The sequence below is a fragment of the Stegodyphus dumicola genome, chromosome 9, assembly GCF_044657685.1.
Source record: "Stegodyphus dumicola isolate Sdum_Otavi_A_Nest chromosome 9, ASM4465768v1".
Lineage (NCBI taxonomy): Eukaryota > Metazoa > Arthropoda > Arachnida > Araneae > Eresidae > Stegodyphus > Stegodyphus dumicola.
The window spans coordinates 49,891,194-49,917,433 of record NC_140776.1 but is presented as its reverse complement, the minus strand read 5'-3'; the positions used below and the strand labels follow the sequence as shown (position 1 = coordinate 49,917,433).

Genomic DNA, 26,240 nt, shown 5'->3' with positions numbered 1-26,240 from the left:
CAAATCAAAACCACTTTGTTTTGATTATTCAATGAAGTGCTTTATTAACATACAAAGTTTGGAAATTACCGTTACATCTTATATTAGAAAAGACGAACAGAAAAAATGAGTGTGAAGAATGAAGATAATGAAGTTAAAGGGGATTTCTTTCCCCTCCTTTTCTACTACAACGTGAGCCAATCAGCGGCGGAGCGGTAAAGTCGCTGAACGCTGGTAGCTCGGTCCGAATTCCACTGCAAAATTTAACATTTAGGCATAATTTGAATCGTAGAATCGAAATATGGAAAAAAATTGTTATGTTATTTCAGAAAAAGTCCCGTTTTTTGTCAAAATACTTATTTTAGAACAGTGCTATATATAAACCTAATATATATACTAAGTCGCGCTTTCGAGACATGAAAAACGCAATTTGAATTTCGTCAATCGGCCCAGTAGAACGGGAGATATAGAACTGTCCCCCCCCCCCTTTTTTTTTCTCGTAGGGTACATTAATGCTTAAGGATGTTTAACAATGTTAAGCAATATTTTTATCTGAAACATTGTGAACAGTGAAGTTGTTCTATTGTAAATTTAAAAAAAATAATTGATCTATCTTCCTTTAATCTTTGTTTAATATTATTTATTTATTATTTAATCTTCATTTAATATTATTCCCAAGTCTCAAAAGTTGCTGACAATTTAGAGTTGGATTTATTCTCTTAAGTTTTAATTCTTCCACTCTCATTCCTGTGCAATTCTTATGCAGTCGTGTTCGCTTATTCGATGTCAGAGAATCGGGGTCTTACTACTTGTAACATAAAATATAAAGAGTCAACAAATCGAAGAAATAATCCGAAGACATTTGCAACGTCATTTAAACGCAACAATCAAATTTAGAATGCTTTTAACATTTAAAGCAGTCTGAAACTTGTATTCGTCAACAAAATTAAATTTCTGGCTTAATTCTGTTGTTCCTTTTTGATTTAATTCCCTTCAGTTCTTTCAAAATTTCATTAATTCCCATGTTTAGAATGAAATTATTTACAATTCTGTGTTTAAATTCTGTCGATGTCTCAGAACAGAATCTATCTTTATATAAATACTCTCTAACGAAGAACAAAGATTAAGAATCGAGGTTTTTGGCAAATGAATATATTTTCAACTCACGTCTCTTCAGAATTTACTTAAAGGAAATTTGAGTTTCCCCTTTATCTGTGTGTTACTCATAATAAATATTTCAAATAAATTGTGATTTTTATATTCGATAGTTAAATTCACTTGAAAGTTTCATCATTTACTGATACAAAATATTCAAGAATCGCTGCATTTAAATTCTAAAAGCGATGTGCAAATCCATTTCTTGCTTAAAAATGGAACGTGGAATCATTCGTAAAAGGATTTAGAGAAAAATATTGAATTTTGTTTTAAAATTTTGAAAAAGGTCCAGACTGCTGTTGCGTTATTTTGTGTTTCTATTATACTGATTTCTGTTGATAATAAAAGATAAAACCACACTAAGTCATAAAATGTAATTACGATACAATACAAATAAGTACCGTTTTAGAACACCAAACAAGTACGATTTAGAAGTCAAACAACAACTAATTTCCCTCATTCAACTCTGTTTGAAACAAACACATTTTGTTTTCCAAAATAAGTATTACAGGCAAACTGAGGGATTAGCCATGGGAAGCCCCGTCAGTCCCATCTTAGCTAATATCTAAATGCATTATTATGAATAAAAATTATTTGAAACTTTAAACTTTCCTGGTATGATTCCGCTACGTAGGCGATACTTTTACCCTGTTTCAAGGTAGTAAAGATGATTTAAATAAAGTTCTTTCAACAATGAATTGAATTGATCCTGCTATTCAGTTCACTTTTGAACTTGAGACATGCAATTCTCTTCCGTTCCTCGACATTCTGATCACGCGTAACACATCCAACTTCAGAACTACGGTTTACTGTAAACCTTCATTGGTTTGCCTTCAAGCGGCCGAGCGGTAAAGTCGCTGAACACTGGTAATTCGGTCCGAGGTTCGAATCCCGCGAACGGGCTGGCTGCATGGGTGTTTTCGTGGTTTTCCCCATGTGTAACGTGTATACGAGCCAGTTTCCCTTAGAAAGTCCTCCACGAAAGGCATCCCTCCTCTTAGGCAGATAGCCCTAGTGTGCTTTGCCATAATTAAATACACCATACACCACACCATGGTTTGCCTTCCACCACACTTTAAATCATGTCATCCGACTAAACAAAAGTTAGCTTCATTTTATTCCTATGTTTTCCGTGCACTTCAAGCTTGCTCTTCCAAACCGTATCTTGATGAAGAACAAAATTATTTAAAAGCAGTAGCTATTGACAGGGGCTTTTTCCCCAACATTATTAATCAAGCAGTTAAAAAATTCTCATCTCAACACAGCAAAAGGCACGTTTGAACGGCCGTTCGTTCATTCGAATAAAAGTCCGTCTTGAACACTTCGGTCGTGAAAGAGTTAATGTAAATCTCGGCAATGAAGTTGTTATTGAAATACTTTGTGTAAATCTCAATAGTTTCGAGAGTTTTAAGTATATACTTCGTGAGAGTACATACTTGGTAATTTCATCAGTTTTCTCACGATAAATTTACTGCCGGAATAGGAATTCGACAGCAAAAGAGAATTTGTGTCACACAAAATACGTCTCATTTGTGTTTGAGATGTGAAATGCTTATTCATACTCATTATTTAGCTACATGCTGTTCATACTTACTATCAGTATTCGAAACGAAGGTATGTATACGCGATTCAAAACGGATTCAAATTGACTGTTCACTGCTTTTACAGACTGCAAAGGTGAGGAATTTTGCAATCTTAAAAAAAAAAAAAAAAAAAAAAAAAAAAAACACCAACACCATAGTTTTGTTTTATTCGAAAAAAAATTGACATAAATATAGTGCAAATGGATCATGAATTACGTGGGTTTCTGTTGCGCGATTTAATTTACATGAGAATTTTTTTCCACTAAATATATTGGAACGTACAATGTGTCTTAAATAAAACTAAATCCATATTTAATTTCAGAACAATACTGATTTAATTAGTGTATATGCAACATGGACGTGCCCGTAACATACTGGCTGCATTATGGCACGTTCGCTTCTAACAGTATTAACATAAATCAAATGGACATGCTTTTCGATTTTATTTCGGACACCTTGTATTTTGTAGGTTAAAAGTAGTTTAATAAAATACCTATCAAACAGTTTAAGTAGTCTACGAATGTGTGTATATGTGTGTGTAAACTTTAAAAAAATAGGTGACAAATGCATGAAATTTAATGTAGATATCAGTTCAATTTTACTTGTTAGTATCGTAAATATAGGCACTTACTTATTTTTCCGTTGACCGGAAAACTTGGTTCTTGTCGACCGTAAAAATTGGCGAAGATACTGCTAAACTTGCGCCAATTCTTCTGGCAGAATTTTGAAGAAATAGATAGCTCTTTATTTGTTTAGATAATCATAGATCATTCATAATTTAGTTACATATGCAACACATACAAATTACGGATACAGCATCTAAAAAAACTTAAATTATTAGGAGCTCAAACTTTGAGGTTAATAGAGAAAACAAATTCATTAAAACTTATGCCAACCATTTCGACTACCATAATTGCATAATGGCAGGTCGAATATTTCACACTGGATTATCCACAATTAATCGGGTTCCTGATTCCACTTCATGCTGAGATGATCGTGCTTGCTATGCACGGCGTGTTCCGGCACTTTCAGATAATGTGTTAAGGAGGTATGACGATAGCAATTCTGAATAATGATCACATATCATGTAAGGAATTGAAGGTTGGAAGATAGAAGTCACTTCAGCAAAAACTAGACATTTGATTGGTGGAATTAATCGAGATTACAAAGCGAAAACCTTATGTATGAAATGAGAGGTCACGCTTATCAATTATTAGAGCTACATCGTTCTGTTTGTCGACAATGTTTATTTGTAATAGAAATGGTCAACGGTAAAATACGTAAGCACCTAAATGCGATTCTAACAGATTTGTATTAGTTAAATTTATCATTATAATAGTATATAAACACTTCGTTAGCACTCAGTGAACCACAAATAAATGTAACGATATACCAAAAGAAAAAGATTAACTGTTGTATATCTTATGTTAAACAATAATTATACTTTAATGTACAAACACGTAATATGTGTTTTAGAATACTGCTTGTGATATCAATAAATTTTCTTGTCAACAGCAGGTTATTAAGCTTTTGAGGGTTCCAGACTCCAGATATAAATCAAATATCTGAAGTATATTTATATTTCCTTCGTATAGCCTTAAATAATATGCAGTATTATATAAAATTTGGTGACTTCTTTATACCTGTTAATTATCAATCTTATATAGGCTTTCGTCTTAATATCTTGTTATATTTTCTTTTTAATAATCAAACTTATCCTCTTTCGTTTTTATCCTATATAGTTCCCAGTTACCCGAGAAAACGTTTAGTCACTAATACTCGTATATTAGATATAATGGCCCTATTGTGACTCAAATCTACAAATGAAGGAAACAAGAAACGAAATAAAATATTTCTATAAGATTTTGTCTTTTTAAAATATTGATGCTGTCGCAGAAAACTAAATTACGCTTCGCAAAAAGCAATTTAAAATGTATTACTCTAAAGATCTACAAAGGATATTTTTCGAAAGTTGGATTTCGTAAGGCAGTCAGAGGGTTTCAAACGCAGAGATACTGATACTTTTATTTCATCTTCATCTATTCATTTCAAGAATCGGTAGGGAAGCCATTTAAAAAAGGTATTCTATCTTGAGAGTGAATTTTTGTTCTGATTAGAAATATCGCCTCTTTCCTTTTTTCTAAAACGTTACTAGGAACTATTCTTTGTTCATTTTAGGGATATTTTCTTCAAAATCGGGAATTTTTAGACCCAAACGGGCAATTTGCCCAGAAGGCATTTTTGTTAATTTTGTTTTCGCATTTTGCATTGGTTCACTGTAAACTGCGTTTCACTTTTCAAATTGTTGTCACCAAATATTACAGCCCTGTATTATATTTAAAGAAATAAAATAATGAAGAATCTGCATATATATATATGTATATTTCTCGCATTGTGATAAAACAACAGTACTTAGAGACATCCAATTTTGAATAACGTAGTCCTCCATTCTTTTAATGGGCATCTGGAGGTCCAAATTTGGAATTTGTTTTATTATCTATTTCATATTTTGTAAAGCTTTAACGAATTTTCGATTAAGAAACTCAACGATTTCAAAGCGAGCAATGGCAACACTGCAAGGAGGAAAAAATTATCTCCAGCTTGCGAGACTGTGTATCTGAAATTCTAAAGATATTCTCATTTTAAATTATTTTGGGATATTGCCTTTGACTTGAATTTTATGGTTTAAGTGCAAAGAACATGATATTTAGTAAATAAAGGCAAACACAAAGCGTTTAAAAAACGTCCCTTTGGAAGTAATATAAAATCTGAAAGCTTTTGGATTTTCTTTTATTTTTTAATCTATTACTAAATTAACACATTTCGAAAGCTTCATTATCTTAATTATCTTTTCACTGGCTTTGGTAAAATATATTTCTTACAGTAAATTTTCTGCAAAATTACTAATAAGAATTTGGAAAATTAACCTACTTCCTAAATCAGGAAATGAAGCTGATAAATCAACTCTTTTTTTTTTTTTTTTTTTTTTTGAAAATTAAAGCGTTGTGATGTGTTATTTTAAGCCTCGTGCAGAAATAAATCTATTGCAATGTTTAAATGGTTATCGTTTTTAATAATAACACTTAATTATTTTGGTAGATGTATCATTTCAGCAGATTTACTAAAGGAAAGCACTGATCCATTCAATGCATTAAGAACTCCCACTCCATATCTGATTTCCCAAACTACTATTTGTCATAGATCATTACCCCGAAGCGATTATTCCCTCGTAGGTGAGATCGAAGAGAGGGGTGCATCATCAGTTTACAGGCTGCTCGAAAAAGGAGGCTGCCTTCCATTCCATTCCATTTTCCTCAAATACCAGTCGTAGCCCTCATGGATTGCAGGTTTTTTAACCAGTTGTCGTAAACTAGGTGCTCCTTGAAAATAAAAATATGGTTGAACAACAATTTTAATATGAAAAGAGAGTGAATATATTGTCATTATAGGCGTAAGCCATTGTGAGATAAGGAGGATGACAGATTTTAAGTGTCTTATATACTGATCCTAGACGCATACGCTTCACTAACATGACGTTTCTTAAAATAAGATGCAGAGTTTAATGTAGTTTCTGACGCTGTGAATGAGAATTATTCTAGAGAAAGAGAAGAGGGGGAAAGTCCTTTTGCATGGTGTTTATAAAGCAGAAATTTGCGTAAATATTTTCACCAAATACAAAAGCTACAAATTTAATGACGAAATAAAATTGAATTATTAATATTCAATTATTAAGAACAGAAAAGAAACGCGCCAAAATAAAACATAAAATTAGCAAAGCAAAAACCTTGTACTGGGCGTTGATTTAGGCCAGAGCTCTGTCGATTTACACGGCAAACAGATATAGGTTTGTCTTCATCAGGAGCGAATAAATCTGCCAAATCTGCATACATTTCTTGGCTCCTGATGTAGAGGGACCTGTACCTGTTTGCCCTCGAAATTGATAGATTTATTGACTAAATCAGTGCTAAACACAGGTTTGTGGTTTTCCCCAAACATCTTATAAGGTGTTTCGCCCGCTTTCCTAGCGTGCCTTCGTGGTGTAGTGGTCAGCACACTGAACCGGCATTTCAGAGGTCCGTGGTTCGATTCCCGATGAAGACGTTTGCTAATTTTTCATCTCTCCGGCTTCCAAAAAATTACCTAATGTCTCTATAGTGGCGCCCGAACTAAAAGGGTGTTGGATGATGATTCTCCTCACCCAAGATTTGACGATTGGGTCTCCTAAAAAGCCCAGTCGCCCTTTAAAAGGGGGAGTATATAAGGCATTTCTCCTGCCTTCCTAGCGTACCTTTGTCGTGTAGTGGTCAGCACACTGAACCGGTATTTCAGAGGTCCGTGGTTCGATTCCCGATGAAGACGTTTGCTAATTTTTCATCTCTCCGGCTTCCAAAAAATTACCTAATGTCTCTATAGTGGCGCCCGAACTAAAAGGGTGTTGGATGATGATTCTCCTCACCCAAGATTTGACGATTGGGTCTCCTAAAAAGCCCAGTCGCCCTTTAAAAGGGGGAGTATATAAGGCATTTCTCCTGCCTTCCTAGCGTACCTTTGTGGTGTAGTGGTCAGCACACTGAACCGGTATTTCAGAGGTACGTGGTTCGATTCGCGGCGAAGGCGTTTTCTAATTTTTCATCTCTCCGGCTTCCAAAAAAATTACCTAATGTCTCTACAATCTGAATAGGAGTAAAAAGCCTGTGATTTATTTCGATCATGAATATCTACTCGAATTTAATACCTTATTATGAATCGCGGATATGTATAGTTTCCTTATATATATCCGCGCAGTTAGATATATAAGATATATATAATGTCACGAGTAAATCAAGCCTGGTTAATATGTTCACATTCTATGTAATTCAAGGAAAAAATAAAAGGGTAGAGAGAAGATCTAAAAACATATGAGTACATATAACTTATACATAAAAACATGTAAGTTATACCTCGCTCATTTATTCTATTTCTGAGTGCTGGTCATCAGATTTCTGAAATTTGTTCACATTTCATTTCATGAAATAAACTTCAACCACCGACGAATCTTCTGCTGACAACTCTGTTAGAATGGAACGCTTCGTAAGTATAATTTTTATTTACTGTGAATCAGTTAGTTTATCTCTTCCTCAAAATCTTTTCCGCTGAAGAGTCAATATTGCTTCTAAACCTTCTGAACTTAAAAATCTTCGTAATTTGATTTCTTGAATAATAAAATTTCTTGAAATAAATAATAACAAAATTTCTTGAAATAAATAATAATAAAATTTCTTGAAATAAAGTGCATTAGTATAAATAAAAATATGTAGTATTTCCGGAAATAAGGTATGTAAATACCCATTTCCAACAATCTTTTATTTTTCTTCTGGAAACATTTTATCCATTTGTAAATGAGTTAGTTAAACACGTCTTAGAGTTTTAAAGAATTGAATTAAAATTCCAGTTGTCATCACAAAATTTATTTTATTCTGCACTAAAAGCATTAACACGTTTACATAATTGCTCCATTTACTTGGCACAAATTGATAAGAATTTTAGATATTTTTATTTTCGATAACAGGTGTTTTCATTTGAGATTTCATTATTATCTTTTCTCTGCCGAAAGTTATTTTAAGACATTTACCTTTCAAAAGTTCTTTCGTATGCTGATTACTTGGCAAATCAATAATTATTAACTACTCAATTCGTAGTTTGTCATATTTTTTCGGCTTAGTATAAGACTCTTTTCTAGTGAACGATTTCAAATCCATCAGGCTGGTTTAAACAACTAAACAAGATGTTTGACTTAACGTAGAAAGCAATATTTACTTTTTGCATAATTTGATATCCTTAAGAACAAAGTTCATGTGTTCTTTATAACAATATAAATCTATTAAACGATTTGTTAAATGAAGGGATATTTTCTTGGCTACCATATACAGATAAAAGGAATAAATGTATCAATTTTGAATTAAAAGATATTGATAGACAAAAAGTTGCCATTTTAAAAGGACCAGAGTTAGAATTATTATTTCTTTTCATGTTTAATTTAATATTATATGCAAACATACAAATATATATTTGTTTATTATTACTTACGTTTCATTTTATGGTAGAAAAAAGTATGGTAAAATCTGAACTTTGAGAAAAATGTGTGCGACTTAATGATCGAAATAATTACTTTAAGAATCAAAGTATGGATGGTTATACAATACATAAAATATGGGTGTTACATTTAAAATATGGTGGGTTTTCGTAATTTTTGACATAAATTTTATCCTGTTTTTTTATTTAACCTTTCTGAAAACATATATTTTAAAAATTTGATGTGTGCACCACATAGCTTCCTTGTACGGCCTATTCAATTATACATATATTTTGCTGCATTTCATTACTTGTTTCTTCAAATTTCATTAGAGATATGTTTCTCATTCAATCAATTCAGTTTTCACTTTGAAGCAATGCAAAAATACATAAAAACTAAAAATATCTTCATTAAAAATAGGAAACTACAGAAAAACATAAAACACGAAATACTGTTAAAAACACTAAAAAATAATTTTTACAATTAAACTTAAAATTTTTATGCAAAAACAAGCAATTCGGCCAACGGGCAGGAAAACAGATCTTCCCGTGCACAAAACTGAAAGTTTACTTTTGATCCCCCTCGGCAAAAAGACACTGAAGTTGTAGCAGAAACCGATTTAATTCACTATTCTACAAAGAAATTCACATATAAACAAATTTCGGCTTCTTTAGGCTTAGTCGCACTTTAACAACGTTTAAAATGTTGATAAATCTACAACTATTGCATGCACATTAACTAAATGCATAAAAGCCTTAACCGGAACATAAGAATAATATAATTCAATCACTTTTAAAGCAAAAAATGCACAATTTACCAATATATAAAAATTAAAATCACCGAGCCGGGTAACAGAGTGGGTATATATATATATATATACACTTTTAGTGTGACCGATTGCAACCAAAAAGGGATGTTCAAAAATGCATGCTATAGCAGTCTATACATGCTATACAGAATTTCAACGTTCTCAGGCTATTCGTTCTTGAGTTATGAAAAAATGCATACATACTTACGAAAAGTATGTATGTATTTTTTACATGTATATGTATGTATTTTGTGTAAAAATACATACATGTATAGACGTCAAGGGAAAAAAAATCTCTTTTGAATCCATTTTACAATCGGTCTTTTATTTTGTCCGTACGTATAGATATCATGCAAAGAAAGTCTTCTAAATGGATTCGAGAATGGGAAAATGGATATTTTTGTTGAAACACGATATCGCAAATTTTTCGCGATTACAATACTTCATTTATTTTGTCCAAGGAAATAAAAATTATATGCAGATTAAAAGGTATTGCTCGTATGGTTGAGGAAGAACTAATCATATGTCTATCTTCTTCCACATTTAGCCTTTAGCAATTAAGATAATGAAAATCATCTAAGCATTTGGGATCTTATCCTATGCAACTTTCGTAAGCCCAAGTGAATGGCCCACTTATGGCCCAAGCCATAAGTGTTCGTCAGCATAAATATGCCATAACTTTTATGAAGATCGATTTCTAATTTGTAAAAAGCAGCTTTCATAAATTCACAAACGCCTTTATGCGATACAAAAGAAATTTTCATTTGTTTTGCTAATTTGAGCAGCAAATTAAAACAGGTTTATGACGGATCCTTTTACAAGGATAGAAGATGAGTTCTAAAATGGTTGAAAACATCTTAATGTTGGGACACACTTATGAATTTTTTGTCCTATCGATTAGTAGCAGACTTTCGCAGATATAGAGCGGCAGTTAAGAGAGGGGGGGCATTTTCGTTATACCATTTAGCAGTGCCCTCAACAGTGAACTAATTAAGTTTTGGCAGTTTGGTTATAGTTATGAAATAAATTTGAGTAACTTGAAAGAAATGTTGAAGAAACTAAATAAAATAAGAAAATTATGTTAATGTGTTATTATTATTAACACAAAAGAGAGTTAGCCCGAAAAAGCTATTAGTCTCGAAACGTCTTCCGCTATAAACGGCTGTGTCACTTTTCAAATTGTTCACACCAAATATTATCCCTCTGTATAATTTTTAAAGAAATTAAATAATGAAGAATCTGCATGTATGTAAGTATGTTTCTCGCAATGTGAAAAAACAACGGTAATTAGAGCCATCAAATTTTGAATAGCGTAGTCCTCCACCCGAACATGGACACCTGGAAGCCCGAATTTTGAATTTCGAGAATTTGTTTTATCCCTTATTCCCTACTTTCTAAAACTTTAACAAATTTTTGATTAACAAACTCAAAGATTTTAAAGACAGCAGTGGAAACATTATACGAAAAAAAAAAACATTTTTATCTTCAGGGCGCGAGACTGTCTACGGGAAATTCTAAACATATGCTGTTTTTAAATACACTGGTGGACAAAATTAAGACATGGAACACTTTTCCCCAAATATCTCCAGAAATACTAGATAGAAATAAGGGAAGTTAGGTATGGCTATAGCTTATTGTGTGACAATAATGTATACGAAACAGCAATGAAAATGCCATTCATTAGAATGAGTTATGGCCAAGAGTCCAATGTTATCCAAACTTGAGGCTGTGAAAATGTAGCTAGTAGGGTTCGTGGTCGCCTCTGATAGACAGGCAGCATGCGCAAGGAGTAGCCATGCTGTTGATAAGGTACAGGCACAGGTAAAAGTATGGGGAACACCAACGATGTACCATAGGTCAGCTGGTAATGCCTTCCCATGCTCTTTTAAAAAAAGGAAGGAATTTAAAGTTTTATAAGAATTTATATACACTGAAGCTTTCCAAGTGGTCTAGAGTTTGCCTAAATAGAGTTCAGGAGTGCCTGCCGAAGTCCTAGCCACTCCTCCACCAGAGCAGGTTTTAACTCTTGAATAGTTCTGGGTGGAGTTAGGCGTATTGCAATAGTCTTCCCAGGAGCATCCCAAGCATGTTCAGTAGAATTAAAGTCAGAAAGATTTGGCTGGCCAATCCATTCGGTGAATATCCTCGCTATCCAGATAGTCATCAACCAGGTGGGCCCTCTAATAGTCATGCATTGTTGTCCATAAATGTGAACGCTGGGTTAACAGCTCCCATAAAATGTCACACATATGACTCTAGGATCACCTGCCTGTACATCTGGGCATTCACGGAACGCATCGGTGTGCAGGTATTTTGCATGATCCCTAGCCAGACCCTCACTCCTCCACCACCATTAATGGGCCCTTTCCATGATGATGCTGGGATGGCATCGGATACTAGGTTCCCTCCATGTCAGTAATCACCGAGAATCATGCTTTAGACTCTATACGGACTCATTCATGAAGAGAACATTAACTCACTGAAGCTGTGTCCAGTGTTGGTGTTGTATCCACCATTGTAAACCTTCTCTTTTGTGTAAAAGAGTGAGTAGGATGCAAATGCGGACAGTCCTGTCTCATGGAGCGTTCTGGTAACTTTCTTCTTCCTTGAAACTAATGCTCCTGTGGCAGTAGCGAGGTGACAAGACAGCTGCGTGGCTATAGACGCCCTCTGGCGCTTGGCTGAAAGTACCAAATATTGGTCGTCATTGGTCATTGGGGCTCTCGTGCGATCTTGTCCTGGTCGTTTGTACACTGCCCCGATGATTTCACTAATTAGAGATGATGGTGTTATATGCAGATCTCTTGCAACCTCAGCTTGGGATTGCCCTGCCTCTAGCCAACCCACGATTCTCCATCTGCTACCTTTAGCTAAGCGATGATGTGTACACATTTCACCTAAAAAACAGCAAATTTTCCATCCTGATTTCATCCTCCTTGATTTTGTGCACGAAACGCTGCATCACAAATTTACAATGACTCAAAATGTAAATAGTGTTTTTTTTTTCAATGGCGGGCACCAGCCATTATAAAATTTGGTCACTACAGTGGATTTTGCTTGCTTTGTCTTGATGCAGTTCTACTGATTGATAGCAGAATGGGTAAAGAGAAGGTATTTCATGTTTCAAAATATGGAATAAAATATGTTTTTGACAATATGTGGAGTTGATCTTAATAGATTTTTGCATTCTCTTCAATTTTTACTTTTTGTTATGTCAAAAACCAGCAGCAATCATAAATCCCTTTGAAAAGCTTCCTTTAGATTTTTTGAAATAGGTTCTAAGACTTTTTCCTTCTCTTTGATGATAATAAATGGATCTCTTTTTATTGTGGCCATTTAAGTACACGGAATATTCGTCTATCGTGACAACATTCTTCCGTTTTTATCCGAATAATTGCTTCTCATAGAAGATTCTGTAGCGTATGCGGTGATATGTCCTGCAGGGAGAAAACAATGCGGATTATGTTTTTTTTTTTCTTTTTAAAATTAAAATCAACAATAATCACTTTGTTTACAGTTGAATTTGATTATTTTAATGATTTTGGTTTGGAGGATTTCCTTTTAACATTAAAGATGTTGCTTTTGAAACATTCGAAACGTTCCGTTTTTTTCCTTTAATACGTATTTGGAACAATTTTTCCACTTGAAACTAAATTGTGATGTTTTTTTTTTCCTTTTCTGTTGACAACATTATCTATCGTAGCTTTAGATATCGAAATTCCATGTCTTTCACAACGTTTTTTAATAACTAGATAAGAATAATTTTCTTCGGAAAGAACACAAACATAGCCTTCCATCCATTGCTTCTTTAAAAGCGACATTTTGCTTGAAGCCGAAGCTGCCTTGTAGCAAACGATAATTTATACTTTCAAAAATATAGTTGCAGTTAAAAAAAGTCCAAACTGAAAGATTTTTTTTCTACAGTAAAGCAAAATCGTCTAAAATAATATATGAACATCCTTTGTATATTATTGTAAATTTCTTCGGAAAATCAATCTCCAGACTTTCAATTACACAAGAAATTTGACAAAACGGAGCTAAGAAAAAGACAACGTCCAATGCGACATCCTAAAAGGTCCCACGACAGGAAAAAATAAAATAATATAGAAAAAGTGTTCTTAATAGCTCTTAGGGATTGGGGGGGGTTTCTACCCATTGTGAGGGAATACGTTTTAAAACTACGAGAATTTAAACCACTTAAAACCCGTTTAATATCAAAACCACGATAAATCTGCATTACATTTGCGTGCGGTAATCATTGTACCAATTGAGCACCAGACACGAATGAAAAAAACCTGAAAATGAAAATTTCCACTGTAATGTTTTCCTTGCTAAAAATTTATCTGGAAATTATCTTGTTAGGGTAAATTTATTTAATGGTCCTAACTATTACGTTTACGAACTCTACCTACGTCAAACCGAATTCTGTAGAAAGAGAAAATGCTGTTTATGACTGCAGTTTAAGAAGTTTTCTTTTCTATTTGTTCCGTTCATTTCCTGTAGTTTTTTTCTTTCTAGCCTCAAAAATGGATAGCATTTAGTTTTTCAGTTTCCTCCAGTTCACCTTGTAAGATTTCCTGAAAACATTTTATTTCTTTCTTTTTCTAATTTTATCCCATTTTCTAATTTTGCTGGAATATTTTCTACGTTATTTCTCCAACGCAATTTTGCGCCCACATTCACCCTTTTAACATCTGTTGTATCTCACAGTGAAAAGCTGGAAGAGACATTAGAAAAAGCCCCGAAAATAAAACAGTATTTGCTAAGACTTGAGCCATTTTAACGTAAGAATTTCTTGTGTCTTTTTATTCACCTACGCATACAACTTTATTTTTTTTATTATTTATTTATTTATTTATTTATTTTTATTTTTAATTTTATTTTATTTATTTATTTATTTATTTATTTATTTTTTATTTTTTATTTATTTATTTATTTATTTATTTATTTTTATTTTTTTTTTTGCTTTAGCTCTGCACTTCCTGTTTTTTCCTGATATTTCATTACCTTGTGACAAAAACCTTCCAGTCGTTCTTTTCATAAGCTCAAAGTCTGTATTTTGGGGATTGGGGGTTTTTATATGTAGTATTTTTAGATGTTATAATATATTAGCAATATTAGTTACTTTTATCTAGCTTTTTAATAGTTTTCAAATTTTGGGATGTTCGGAGAGTACTTTTTTTAACCACCGATGAAGTTAGTTGTATATTCAGCTTGTCAACTTTATTCTAAAGTAATTTCGTTCTTCTCAGCATTGTATTTTTGACAGATGATATTTCTTTCAAGGCTTACTTGTAAAAAACTGTTCGCTTGTGTGTAATTTTGTTAACGTCCCATCTAAGATGGGAAATCAAAAGCAGCATTTCCGGCACATTTTGAATTTTTATTACTGAAGAGGAAAGAATGCTGTTTAGTTTATGAGGATTTTTTTAAAATTTATTTTGACTAATAGTTCATTTTTAGTTAAAGCAACTTTTCTTTTTCATCCATGTTTTCCCTCCAGAATGTTATTCAGATTAAGGAAGAAAGAAGTGCTATTTAAGCGAAGGTTTCGTAAACTAATTTTAGAGGGCGTTATGCCTGCATGAAGGCCACGTTGTTACTTTAACTTAATAGCGATTTGATTCTGTGGCGTTGTGGGCTTCCAGCCATTAAGCTTGTTCCGCCGGATTCTACGTGTCAGAGCCTTCCTGCGCGATTAATTATCCTGTGATCCGTTAGGCTAGTTAAATTGCATTTTATTTTAAGGTCAGTATTACTTGTTTAGGATAAGCCAGAAGTATTGGCATATGTAAGCCAAAGTAGGGTCGTCTGTGAAACTCTTTGTGATTGAATAAAGATATATTTATTTACACCTCTCTTCTGACATTGCCTGCTTTTAAGACTTGAGGATAATTTCTCTACAATCTTTCTAGAGCTCGTTAGTTTATGTTGCCAAAGTATACGAAACTTTGTAAGTTAAAGGGAAAAAATTGCGACTTTTATGGAGAAGATATGTTGACAGAACGCTAGTACTAAAACTAGTTCTCAAAACTTCGTTCCGGCATTTCGCAAAATCCCGATTTTTAAAGATACACCACATTCTGAAAGGGCAGTTGAAGTTGATGAAGCTAAAATAAAGGTACTAGTCGAAGCAAACCGTCAAATAACAATGAGAAAAAAAAGGTTAAGAGATTAAATTTGTCGATTTCAATACTTTATGATCACGTGAAATGATTTGTCTTAACAATTCAATTAGCGCACAAATTTTCTTGGAAATTTTGGAATTTTTGGAAGAAGGATAATTTTACGAAACTTTGAAATCAAGTGGCTGCCACGCTGACCTGTCTTAACTGCCTCGGAAGAGTAATTTGAAAGAGGGAGAACACCGCAACAATCCTCGAAATCACTCAAAATCTGGAAGGGAAGATCCGCTAAAAAGTTGAAAACATAAGCCAAAAAAAAAAAAAAAAAAAACATCATTACAGGTGATAAACTACTCTTTAGAAAGAGCGCTTTAGTGTGAAGAGCAAACTGGTGATTATTTAAAAGGATAGAATTTTCGAAACTATATAAAATTTATTCTAAAGTACCGTGCTTTCGGTTTATTAAAAATAAATATGTATTATTAATGAATAAAAAATACCTGATTTTAAAATGGTACAAGGTATTTTCTCCCTCCTTTCCGCACGCCTTCATGGTGTAATAGGAAGCATACTCGACGTGTATTCGAGAAGTCCAAAGTTCAACTCTTTGCTAGGATCTTGTACATTTTCATGCCGTCTGCTAAAAAATAAATAATAATAATAATAAAAAGAACTAAAAGGTTGTGCGAGATTATTCAATTATTCATCAACACCAGAATTTGGCGATTGGCTCTTCTAAATCCCAGTCACCCTTTAAAAAGGGGAATATATAAGGTATTTTCTCTCTTCTTTCCGTGTGCCTTCGTACTGTAATTAGAAGCATACTCAACGCGTATTCGAGATGTCCAGGGTTCGAGTACCGGCACTGCGCATTTTTCACGTCTCCTGCCCCCCCACCAGAAACACCCTAATGACTTTACAATGGTCTAGTAACTTTTGGGCCCCTGCAGCAACGAGGTAAGTGACGTTACTTTTCCCTGAAGGTCTTCTTATTTATCCGATAACGTAAGATTACATTTAGTTCATGCCCACCCTTTTGCCTTGGCTTTTGGAAGCTGGCCCAGGTTCAAATCCCGGAGAAGCAGCATAGATGTTTGTAAGTGTCCATGCTGCCTCTATATCCAAGGAAGATTTTAAAACAATCGTACTGCTATAGTTTAAGACATTTTTTTTTTTTTTTTTTACATTCATCAGTAACCTTTTGCTGAGCATTTGAGATTGGAAATATTTTCCCCTCAATTTACTATTCATTTAAGGTAATAAGAAAAGTTTTAAAAAGCAAAATCGAAAAAATATTTAGATGATTTCCTTTTGGAAGGTCAACAGTTCGACTTATGGTGTGATTCGTTTAATTGTAATAAAATTCAGCTAACATTTTGGCAAGCACTGTTATACGCAAAACACGGACGTAACTGTTCTTTGAGTTTCTGATGAAGCAATTACTGTACAGTCCGAATTGAAAAAGTACAATTTCACTACTTATTTTCCAGTACTTCGTAATGTTTTCATATTGACATCAAGAACTTCAGCTGAAAAGCACTACGCATATTAATAATTGTTTCTGGTTTAAAAGATCGATACAAATTTTGTTCTAGCATAAAATGGTAATAATACACATCAGTGACTTTCTACTTATTAAGCATATGATGAATGATGTAGCGCAAATAGCGCTTATTTAATCTTATCTTTCAGATATGTGATGTATGGAAATCGAGATTTTTTTTTCGCTTAGTTCAACCAATACTTTTTCTGGTGTCACTGACCTAGTGTTATTAAGAACTTTTTATTCCAAGAATTTCTGAATAACTACACTTTGGTAACATATTTAATGTGGAATGTACCCGCTAAATTTATCTGCTAAGAGTTTTTCTCTTAATCATAAAATATAACAAGTTTCATCTCATTCCTATAGAGTTTCATTGCAGCTACTCAAAAGACAGCCCTTACTGTACTTTCAAGAACAAAGATAAAATGATGTATACTATTTTGAAATGCTACTTAGCACATTCTAATAGAAATAAACCCTAGCCTATGGTAGGTACTAAAATGTTAAACTTTTTCCCAAAACGTTTGTCAGGATCTAGGAACATTCCGAACGGCCTATACACTATAGCAGCCTTCTTGAATATTTTGATATCAAAAACGATGAATTCAAGGAAACTTATAAGGATCGTAAAATGTATTTGAATGTTATTAAGAATTCACATAAATATCGCTTACAATGACGCATAACGTTTATAGACTGTGAGGTATTTCAGAACCGGAAAAATAAGAAATCAATTGTTCGAAGCACGCATTTTCCATTTTTACCTGTACGTTTGTCACTAACACCACGATATCAGGCATGGGGAAATGCGGTAATTCCTTACATTCTTTTACATATAAAGGACAAATGGGAAACGGCGTAGTATCTAGTTAATCAAATTCAAGACGTGAAGAGTTACAGTTCACTATATTTTTAGTTTGAGGACATGCTAAGCCCTTACATCCCAGAAGCACGCGCAGAAGGAGTGGAATCATTCGTTTGAAATTTGATTGGCCAAAATAACGTTAAAAATTAAAGAGGTATCAAATGAGTTATCATTCGTTGATTATGAATATGAATGAGAGCGTATTATTATTAGTTTTACAGGATTATCAAGACCTTCCTCAGTAACTAATTCATTTCAAATTAAATGGAGAACAATGCTTACAGAATAAAAAAAAGGCTAAAAATAACTCGAGGGAATAAGACAGATAATGTCGAAATCTCCATTAATGTAAGACGAATATCGCAAGCTGCAGATTAATTTCCAGCATAAGACTAAGATTACTGTAAGATAAACTCACTAGAACATCAAAATAAAAGGACTCTACTGGCGAAGAATATGAAACTTTAAAAAAACAACAATTCTGACTAATACAGATATCGTTGTGAAATTAGGATCGGTATGATTTTTCTTTGTCTTTGATGTTACAAAAGTCCGCTGATAAACACAGCATTAAGTAATCATTTGGAAGGGATTTCTTAACAGCATTTTGCAATAACTTTAATTTTATACCATCAGTAACAGACAAGTAAATAGATTTCTATGAATTCTCAGACACTATACTTCCATGCATAATTTCTAATTTATGTCTTTTTGGATGTTACACAGAAATGTTTACATTAAAAATGAAATATTGTAGCATTAGGTAGATTGTAAGCTTCTTTATATATAGATAGATAGATAAATATAGATATAGACATAAATTTTGTTCAAGCTTTAATATAATTCTTTAAAATTTTGATGATTTTCTTTGAATACTATTTTACATTCCAAATAGAAATACGGAAACAAATTACATAGCATTTAAAATCCAAATTCTTTAATGTTTTTCAGCAGCAAAGACTTTGTCTGATGAGTTAACAACAGTAGATTTTTTTTAAAAAATTAAGGAGGAAGCGTTTATAATTTCCATGTTTTCACATTTGTAATTATTTTTATATTTTGTAATTTTTTCAGGTTTCAAAAAGAGTAATCTACAGTATATTCGGGAGCGCAAGAAGGAAAGAGGAATTCTTTTACTTCTATATTGCATAATTTTTGAATGAACTAATAAATGTTTGTTGAAAAAATAAGAAGAAAACTTAAACATTTAAAAATTTAAAGTGAGTAGAAAATTAATTCAATTTATAGAACATAATAGAATTTTAAATTTGCATGGTTAATTAACAAAGGTTATTAATAAATTAACCTATTTTTATAAAGTTTTACTGATCATTTTTTATGAAAAATACAATTTAAAAGTGCTTAGATAAAGGTAAATAAATAACTGCATGAGGTTACCTCTATAAAAATTGCTTAGTTAATGATCAAATTATTTTCTTTCACATTTATTAATCTGATTATTTTGTGAAAATTATATATTGTTTTGTTTCCTTTATTCTTGACGTGTGGTTCACAATTTCATGTATAGCGTGCAATCAACTTTTTTGGATGTCGATTTGTCAGCTACGACGAAAGTCAGTTTTGAAATCCCATACTATGTCAGTATGGAATTTCAAAAACGCATGTGCGCGATGTTATCGTCATGCGATGATTTGTAGGTGCTTTATTTTTTATCGCGATATTTTCGACGACGATATTTTTAAACTGCGAAGTGTTTGAACTGCTTTGTTTTCGACCACGATATTTTGTACCACGATGTTTTAGTACTGCGAATTTTCTCTTCTCTTTGCGATGCTTTCTCTCACGATGTTTTGTACCACGACATTTTCGGCTTGCGTTGTTTTCTCCGCGACGTTTTCTTCGACGATGCTTTCGGCTGCAACCCTTCGTGGAGGACTTTCTAAGCGAAACTGACTCGTGTACACATTACGCATACGCAGTCGGTAGAATCCCACTTAGGAAAGGCTTATAATTTTCTTTTTCTTGACTATTCATAGTTCGGCCTGGGTCTTCTCCACTTTTTTTTCTGGATTATTTTCTTCAAAGCCCCATCGAACATGACTTTCTCATTATTATGCATTCTCTTATCATCACGTCGCACAAACTTGCAAACATTCTTAGCTCGAATATGTGAAAAAATTACAAGGTAAATAGTGCGTTTTAAAAATGAACTGGAATGAAACATCATAATAGCACTGGACTCGGCAAATGCTGAAATTTATACGTATGGGACAACTATTAGTGTGCAAGATCCAACTACACATCACTTTTTACGAACATGACAGATAATTTTCCTTGTAACAAGCCTAACTGCGGTGGAAGATGTTGGTGTGTGTCACATCCTGATTGTCCAGGACACAATATTCTAATGGTTGTAGTTGATGATGATGTTATATATTTAATTTTATTAAAACACCGTAAATCTCTAATTTCAGCTAAAATAAAGTCACATTCGGAATTAATGTTTAGAAGAAAAGTGAATGGACTGTGGTAAAGAAAAGTGCATCTAAATTAAACAAAATGAAGAAGAAAGATACCTTTATTCAAGAGCCAAATATTACAAAAAGTTGTGATGATAGGAATACAAGACCATTATACCCACTAAAACTAGTAGATCATATTTACTTAAATAATAAAGGAAAAAAGGAAAAAGAAAGCGTACAAATTCCAAGAGAAACAGAATAATCAGGTTTATACAGTATTATACTAACAGATGAAAAAATCGCATAAAAAATGGAAATACATTCTAAAAGGCAAATATCGGAACGATTTCATAGTAAAAATAGTTATCTGAATGAAAGAAATAAAGTTGAATGTATTAATGAGAATGAAGTTGAGAATAGTAATGATACAGCAAATTTAGAGGTAATTCTAACTTCTCCTGCACTCAACAAAACTGTTGCATCTTCAGATACTTTAAAAAGAGATGTAGCACCAAATTCTGCAGCTGAATATGAGCATACCGGATTTGGTAGAACAGTTAAAAACGTATAATTTAAAAGGGAATGCGTCACTTTTTTACTTCTCTTATATAGGGCGATGCCATGTATGTAGCTATAATTAAAACATAAAACATTCAAGTATAACTCTATCAAGTTGGCTTACATCACACTATTCTTTCAGCGTTTCACGTCCATAAGTATTTTTAACAAGTCTCTCTTTTTAATATAGTTAAATATTTAAACCCTGCTTTTACTTCCTTGTACGAAATAAAGGAAGTAATCTCTCGAATCCATTTAGGCGATAAATGGTTTGTAAAATGGATTTAAGATGGATTCAGAAGGGATTTTTTGGTAACGTCTGTACGTACGTATGTATGTACGTATCTAGCATAACTCAAAAACGACTAGCCATAGAACGTTGGATTTTTGTATATGGGACTGCTATAACATCTAGTTGAGCACCTGCCTTTATATGCTGGAAAATTTTACAGATTTTGTTTTAAGAGTGATTGAATTATGTTGTTCTTATGTTCCAGTTAAGGTTTTTATGCCTTTAGTTAATTTGCATGCAATTGTTGTAGAATTATCAACAATTTAAAAGTTGTTTAATTGGTAAGCCTAACGTGGCCACCATTTGTTTACATTTGAAATTTAGTAGACTAGTGAATTAAGTCAGTCTGTGCACTAACTTCAGTGTCATTTTGTCGAATGGGATCAAAAGTAAACTTTCAGCTTTTTGCACCAAACAATCTGCTGTTCTGGTCGAATTCCTTGTTTTGGCGCAGAAGCTCTAATATTAATAATAAAAATTTTGTTTAAGTGTTTATAACTGTATTTGGTGACAGGTTTTTCTGTATTTTACAATTTTTTTAATGAAGACGATTTGAGTTTTAATGTATTTTTGCTTTGCAGCAAGGTGAGAAATGAAGTAAGTGAATGAAAAGCATATCTATCTCTAAATGAAAATCGAGGAAATGAGTTTAAATGAAATGCAACAAAAAATGTGTATAATTTTTTGTATAATATAATAAAAAATGTGTGTAATAATTAATTAAAAAATTCAGATCCATATCAGTCTTTTTTTGTGTTGTCTTGATCAGATTTTTTCTATTTGGACTTTAAAAAACTTCATAGCAAACTACACGAAAATATTTTTCCTCTCAAATCAAATTCTTCTCTTTCTACGCTTTCTTCCTTCACACCTGTTCTTTATTTCTGCCTTGGGAGCAGAAAGACTTAGCGAGTACAAAACAGGACGTCTGTCGAAGTTTTCTGTCTGTCTGCGTCATTACAGAACAATAGCTAGAGCAGCATATTTATAAATGATTCTTAACTTATGTTACCGTATATAAATGCCGTTTCACTGATGCTGAGACATCTTATTTCATATGCTATAAACACACAAATGCTTGAAGGGTATGTAAATTTTAGAGACATGAGGGTTTTTTGAAGCAGGGAGATGTGAAAAATGAGAAACGCCCTAGCCGTGACTCTAATCACGGACCTCTCGTATACACGCCGAGTGTGTTGGTCATTAAACCACGAAAGAATGCTAAGAAGGCGGGAGAAATGCCTTTTAAATGTACTAAACTGTAGAATCTAAATGCATTTTAAAACACGTTTTAATTTAAGAATGCAATGGATATTTTTTTCTAATTTTAATTTCCCAACATAAACATCATGATTTATACTCAAAAAAAAAAAAAAAATTTTTTTTGAAATAGTTCTCCGTTCCATTTATCTCAGATTAATGGGATTGTGTGATTTTGTAATACACTTATTTTGTCTAATAAGAATATTTGATTAAGTATGTATTTATGAAGCTGTGGTCTGTAATTTTGTTATGAATCCTCATGGCGAACTAAATCGATAGAAAATTCTGAGGAGAATTTTAAGCATTAACGTCAGTAACACTCAGGGATAAAGCAGAAAACATCGCTTCTAATCCTGTTAAGACAGGTCAAACAAACAAGCGATGAAGAAAACCGATTTCACTCGAAGCAAAGAAAGAATTAGTTTTCGTACCATAGTCATCGGATAATTTGCCAATACCATCACGGACATGCTGTGAAGGAGGTTCGGGAGAAAAATCGTTCGGGGTGGAGTGTCGGAGCCTGATAAATAACAGATACACAGCTGGAAAGGGAGCGGGAGAAATGGGATGGGAGGCAAGAGGGAATAATCTTTGGAACTTGATGCTGAGAATGAAATCCGATCTAGTCTCGTTTTACGAACATGTTTTTCTCGCCTAAGCAGTCTGACTTCCATCGTGATGCTCCTGCCAATGACAGATTCGATCTGCCATAGTAGCAGGATAAATAGATATCCAGTGCAAATGTATGGAAGAAATGCAGTAAATCCTTCAACCACATAATATCTTAAATAAGTGAAAAATCTGGCTTGATATCTCCATAATACATATTTATCCTTGTTTAATAATATTTATTTGTCCCTATATTATTAATATTTAATTTATTTACATTTAATTATTTATCCTTATTTATATATTTATCCTTGTTAATAATACTTATTTGTCATTATATTATCAATATTAAATTAATTTACATTTAATTATTTATCCTTATATTATCCTTATGTATCTTTGAAGACAACGCAAGCGAGATTTGGCAATCTTGCTGGACAATGCACCGGACCACCCCTGCCGATCTAATGTTGAGGATACATTGTATTCAGGCGGAGACGAACATCAAGGCTGTAATGTTTGGGGTCCCCATCAGGCTGAAACAATAATAAATGTTTTTTTCTCAGCCTGTTTGTGTCCTTCCTTTCCTTTGTTTTGTGTGGTCACTACCAGGAAAGCGTTTCCGACCATGCAATGCTATGTGATTTTTCATCGTCTGGGAGTACTTTATCTCAGCTGAAAATTTGTAACCGATTTGCTGAAACACCCTGTATAATGTATTAGTTATATATTACATGAAACAAATTGTCATTAATTTTATTTGAAAGGTTGTGAGACGTGTTTATAGAAACAGCACAGACTGAGTTTTAATGCTGCGTACAATACTGAATTGTATAACAAAAGTATTTAGAGTACGAATCAATTTTTATAATCAATGTTTTGAGTAGCAAAGTTGCTGCAGCATTATTGCTGTAGCAAAGTGCTGTAGCATTTATATTTCCTTTTATGTAATAGAGCGGAGAAAGGTGAAATTCTGTTAACTGAAAGTATTATTTATAGGTTTTATTTAAAAGTTTACAAAAAAGTGTTATTAGTTCTATAAAAAAAGTAACTAATATATCTATTATTAAAATTAACATATTTTTTATTAAATGTAATGTAACCTATTTTATAAGTGAAAAGAAAAAGAAAAAATTACTATGATAAATGTATTGCATTGGCAAGATATAAAACATTTCCACCACTAAAATGTCATTCTGAGTTTCATACATACATCTTATTAAAGCAACCAAACTTTTATTAAACCAAAATATATTAAAATAATATATCTCTTAATTTTAAGGCTAGACTTATTTAGAGTATTTCAAGATAGGGTATTCGAAACATTTAAGTATAAGCCGTAAAATATAGCTCCATTTTTTTCACGCTCAGTTCTACGAAGGTAGATTAAATGCAAGTCGGTATTAATGCATAGAAATTTCCCGGATTCGCGTTAAGTTTATACTTTTCTATGCACAGCTCAACATGTAAAATATATATTCAGGCAGCGTTTTCCAGAGTTGTTTTCAAGTTGGAAACACTTTTACAGAACTGTGGACCACCTATGGAGAATGTTCTGTACCATATTTCAACGAAAATATCCATTTTGACGTATGCAATTTAACGATGTTCTTGCGTGGCATCTGTACGTATGGGCAGAATAAAAAACTCTTTTCCCCTAAAAAAAATTATAAAACTGATTTAAAATGGATTCAGAAGCGATTTTTTTTCGTGGCGTCTGTACGTACCTACCGTACGCGGGTATGTATGCATGTATGTATCTCGTATACTTCAAAAACAAGTAGCCTCAGAACGTTGAATTTTTGTATATAGGACAGCTGTAGGATGTAGTTGTGCACCTCCGTTTTCGGTGGATATATATACATATACCCACTCGGCTCCGTGAGCTCAGTTTTTTATTCTTATATGTTGGCAAATTGTGCATTTTCTGCTTTAAAAGTGATTGAATTATGTTGTTCTTATCTTCCGGCGAAGGTTTTTATGTTTTTAGTTAACCTGCATGCAACATTTGTAGAACTATCAACAATTTAAAAGTTAGACACAATAACACGCCGAATAAATACTAATTCAGAAGTCAAACAACAAAAATCAACGTTATACCTACAAAAATTTTTCACAGGACTAGTTTCGATCCTTTAGCTAAATATTTAGTTTCTAAATTTTCCACTCTATTAGACAATAACATTTACACCATAAAAAATTCAATAGACTTTGTAAAAAAGGTTAAAAACATTTCTCCTAGTAATTTACTCATGGTTTCTTTTGATGTAAAATCATTATTCACCAATGTCCCAGTGGAGGGTGCATTAAGATGTCTAGAAACCAGACTTCGCGAATTTCATTTCTCTTGCATCGAAATTGATGAGCTAATTTCTCTCACTCAACTCTGTTTGAAACAAACACATTTTGTTTTCCAAAATAAATATTACAAGCAAACTGAGGGATTAGCCATGGGAAGCCCCCTCAGTCCCATCCTGGCTGATATCTACATGCATTATTATGAATCAAAATTGTTTGAAACTTTACACTTCCCGGCATGGTTCCGCTACGTAGACGATACTTTTACTCTGTTTGAAGGTAATAAAGATGATTTAAATAAAGTTCTTTCAACAATGAATTCTATTGATTCTGCTATTCAGTTCACTTTTGAACTTGAGACTTGCAATTCTCTTCCGTTTCTCGACATTCTGGTCACACGTAACACATCCAACTTCAGTACTACAGTTTACCGTAAACCTTCATCGGTTTGCCTTCCACCACACTTTAAATCATGTCATCCGACTAAACAAAAGTTAGCTTCATTTTATTCCTATGTTTTCCGTGCTCTTCAAGTTTGCTCCTCCAAAATAGCCCTTGATGAAGAACTAAAGTATTTAAAAGCAATAGCTATTGACAGGGGCTTTCCACCCAACATTATTAATCAAGCAGTTAAAAAATTCTCATCTCAACACACTAAAAGCCACACTCTTATTTTAGGAGATT

The 26,240-nt window shown here is 32.9% G+C and overlaps 1 long non-coding RNA gene across 1 annotated transcript in view; it reads right to left on the bottom strand.

The window, feature by feature from the left end:
- Positions 1–26,240, bottom strand: part of LOC146995341 (uncharacterized) — a 470,439-nt gene that overhangs the window by 247,383 nt on the left and 196,816 nt on the right. Inside the window, exon 2 of the long non-coding RNA XR_015042973.1 lies at positions 16,203–16,342. This is a non-coding gene — a long non-coding RNA (uncharacterized LOC146995341). The remainder of the gene's footprint in view (positions 1–16,202; positions 16,343–26,240) is intronic.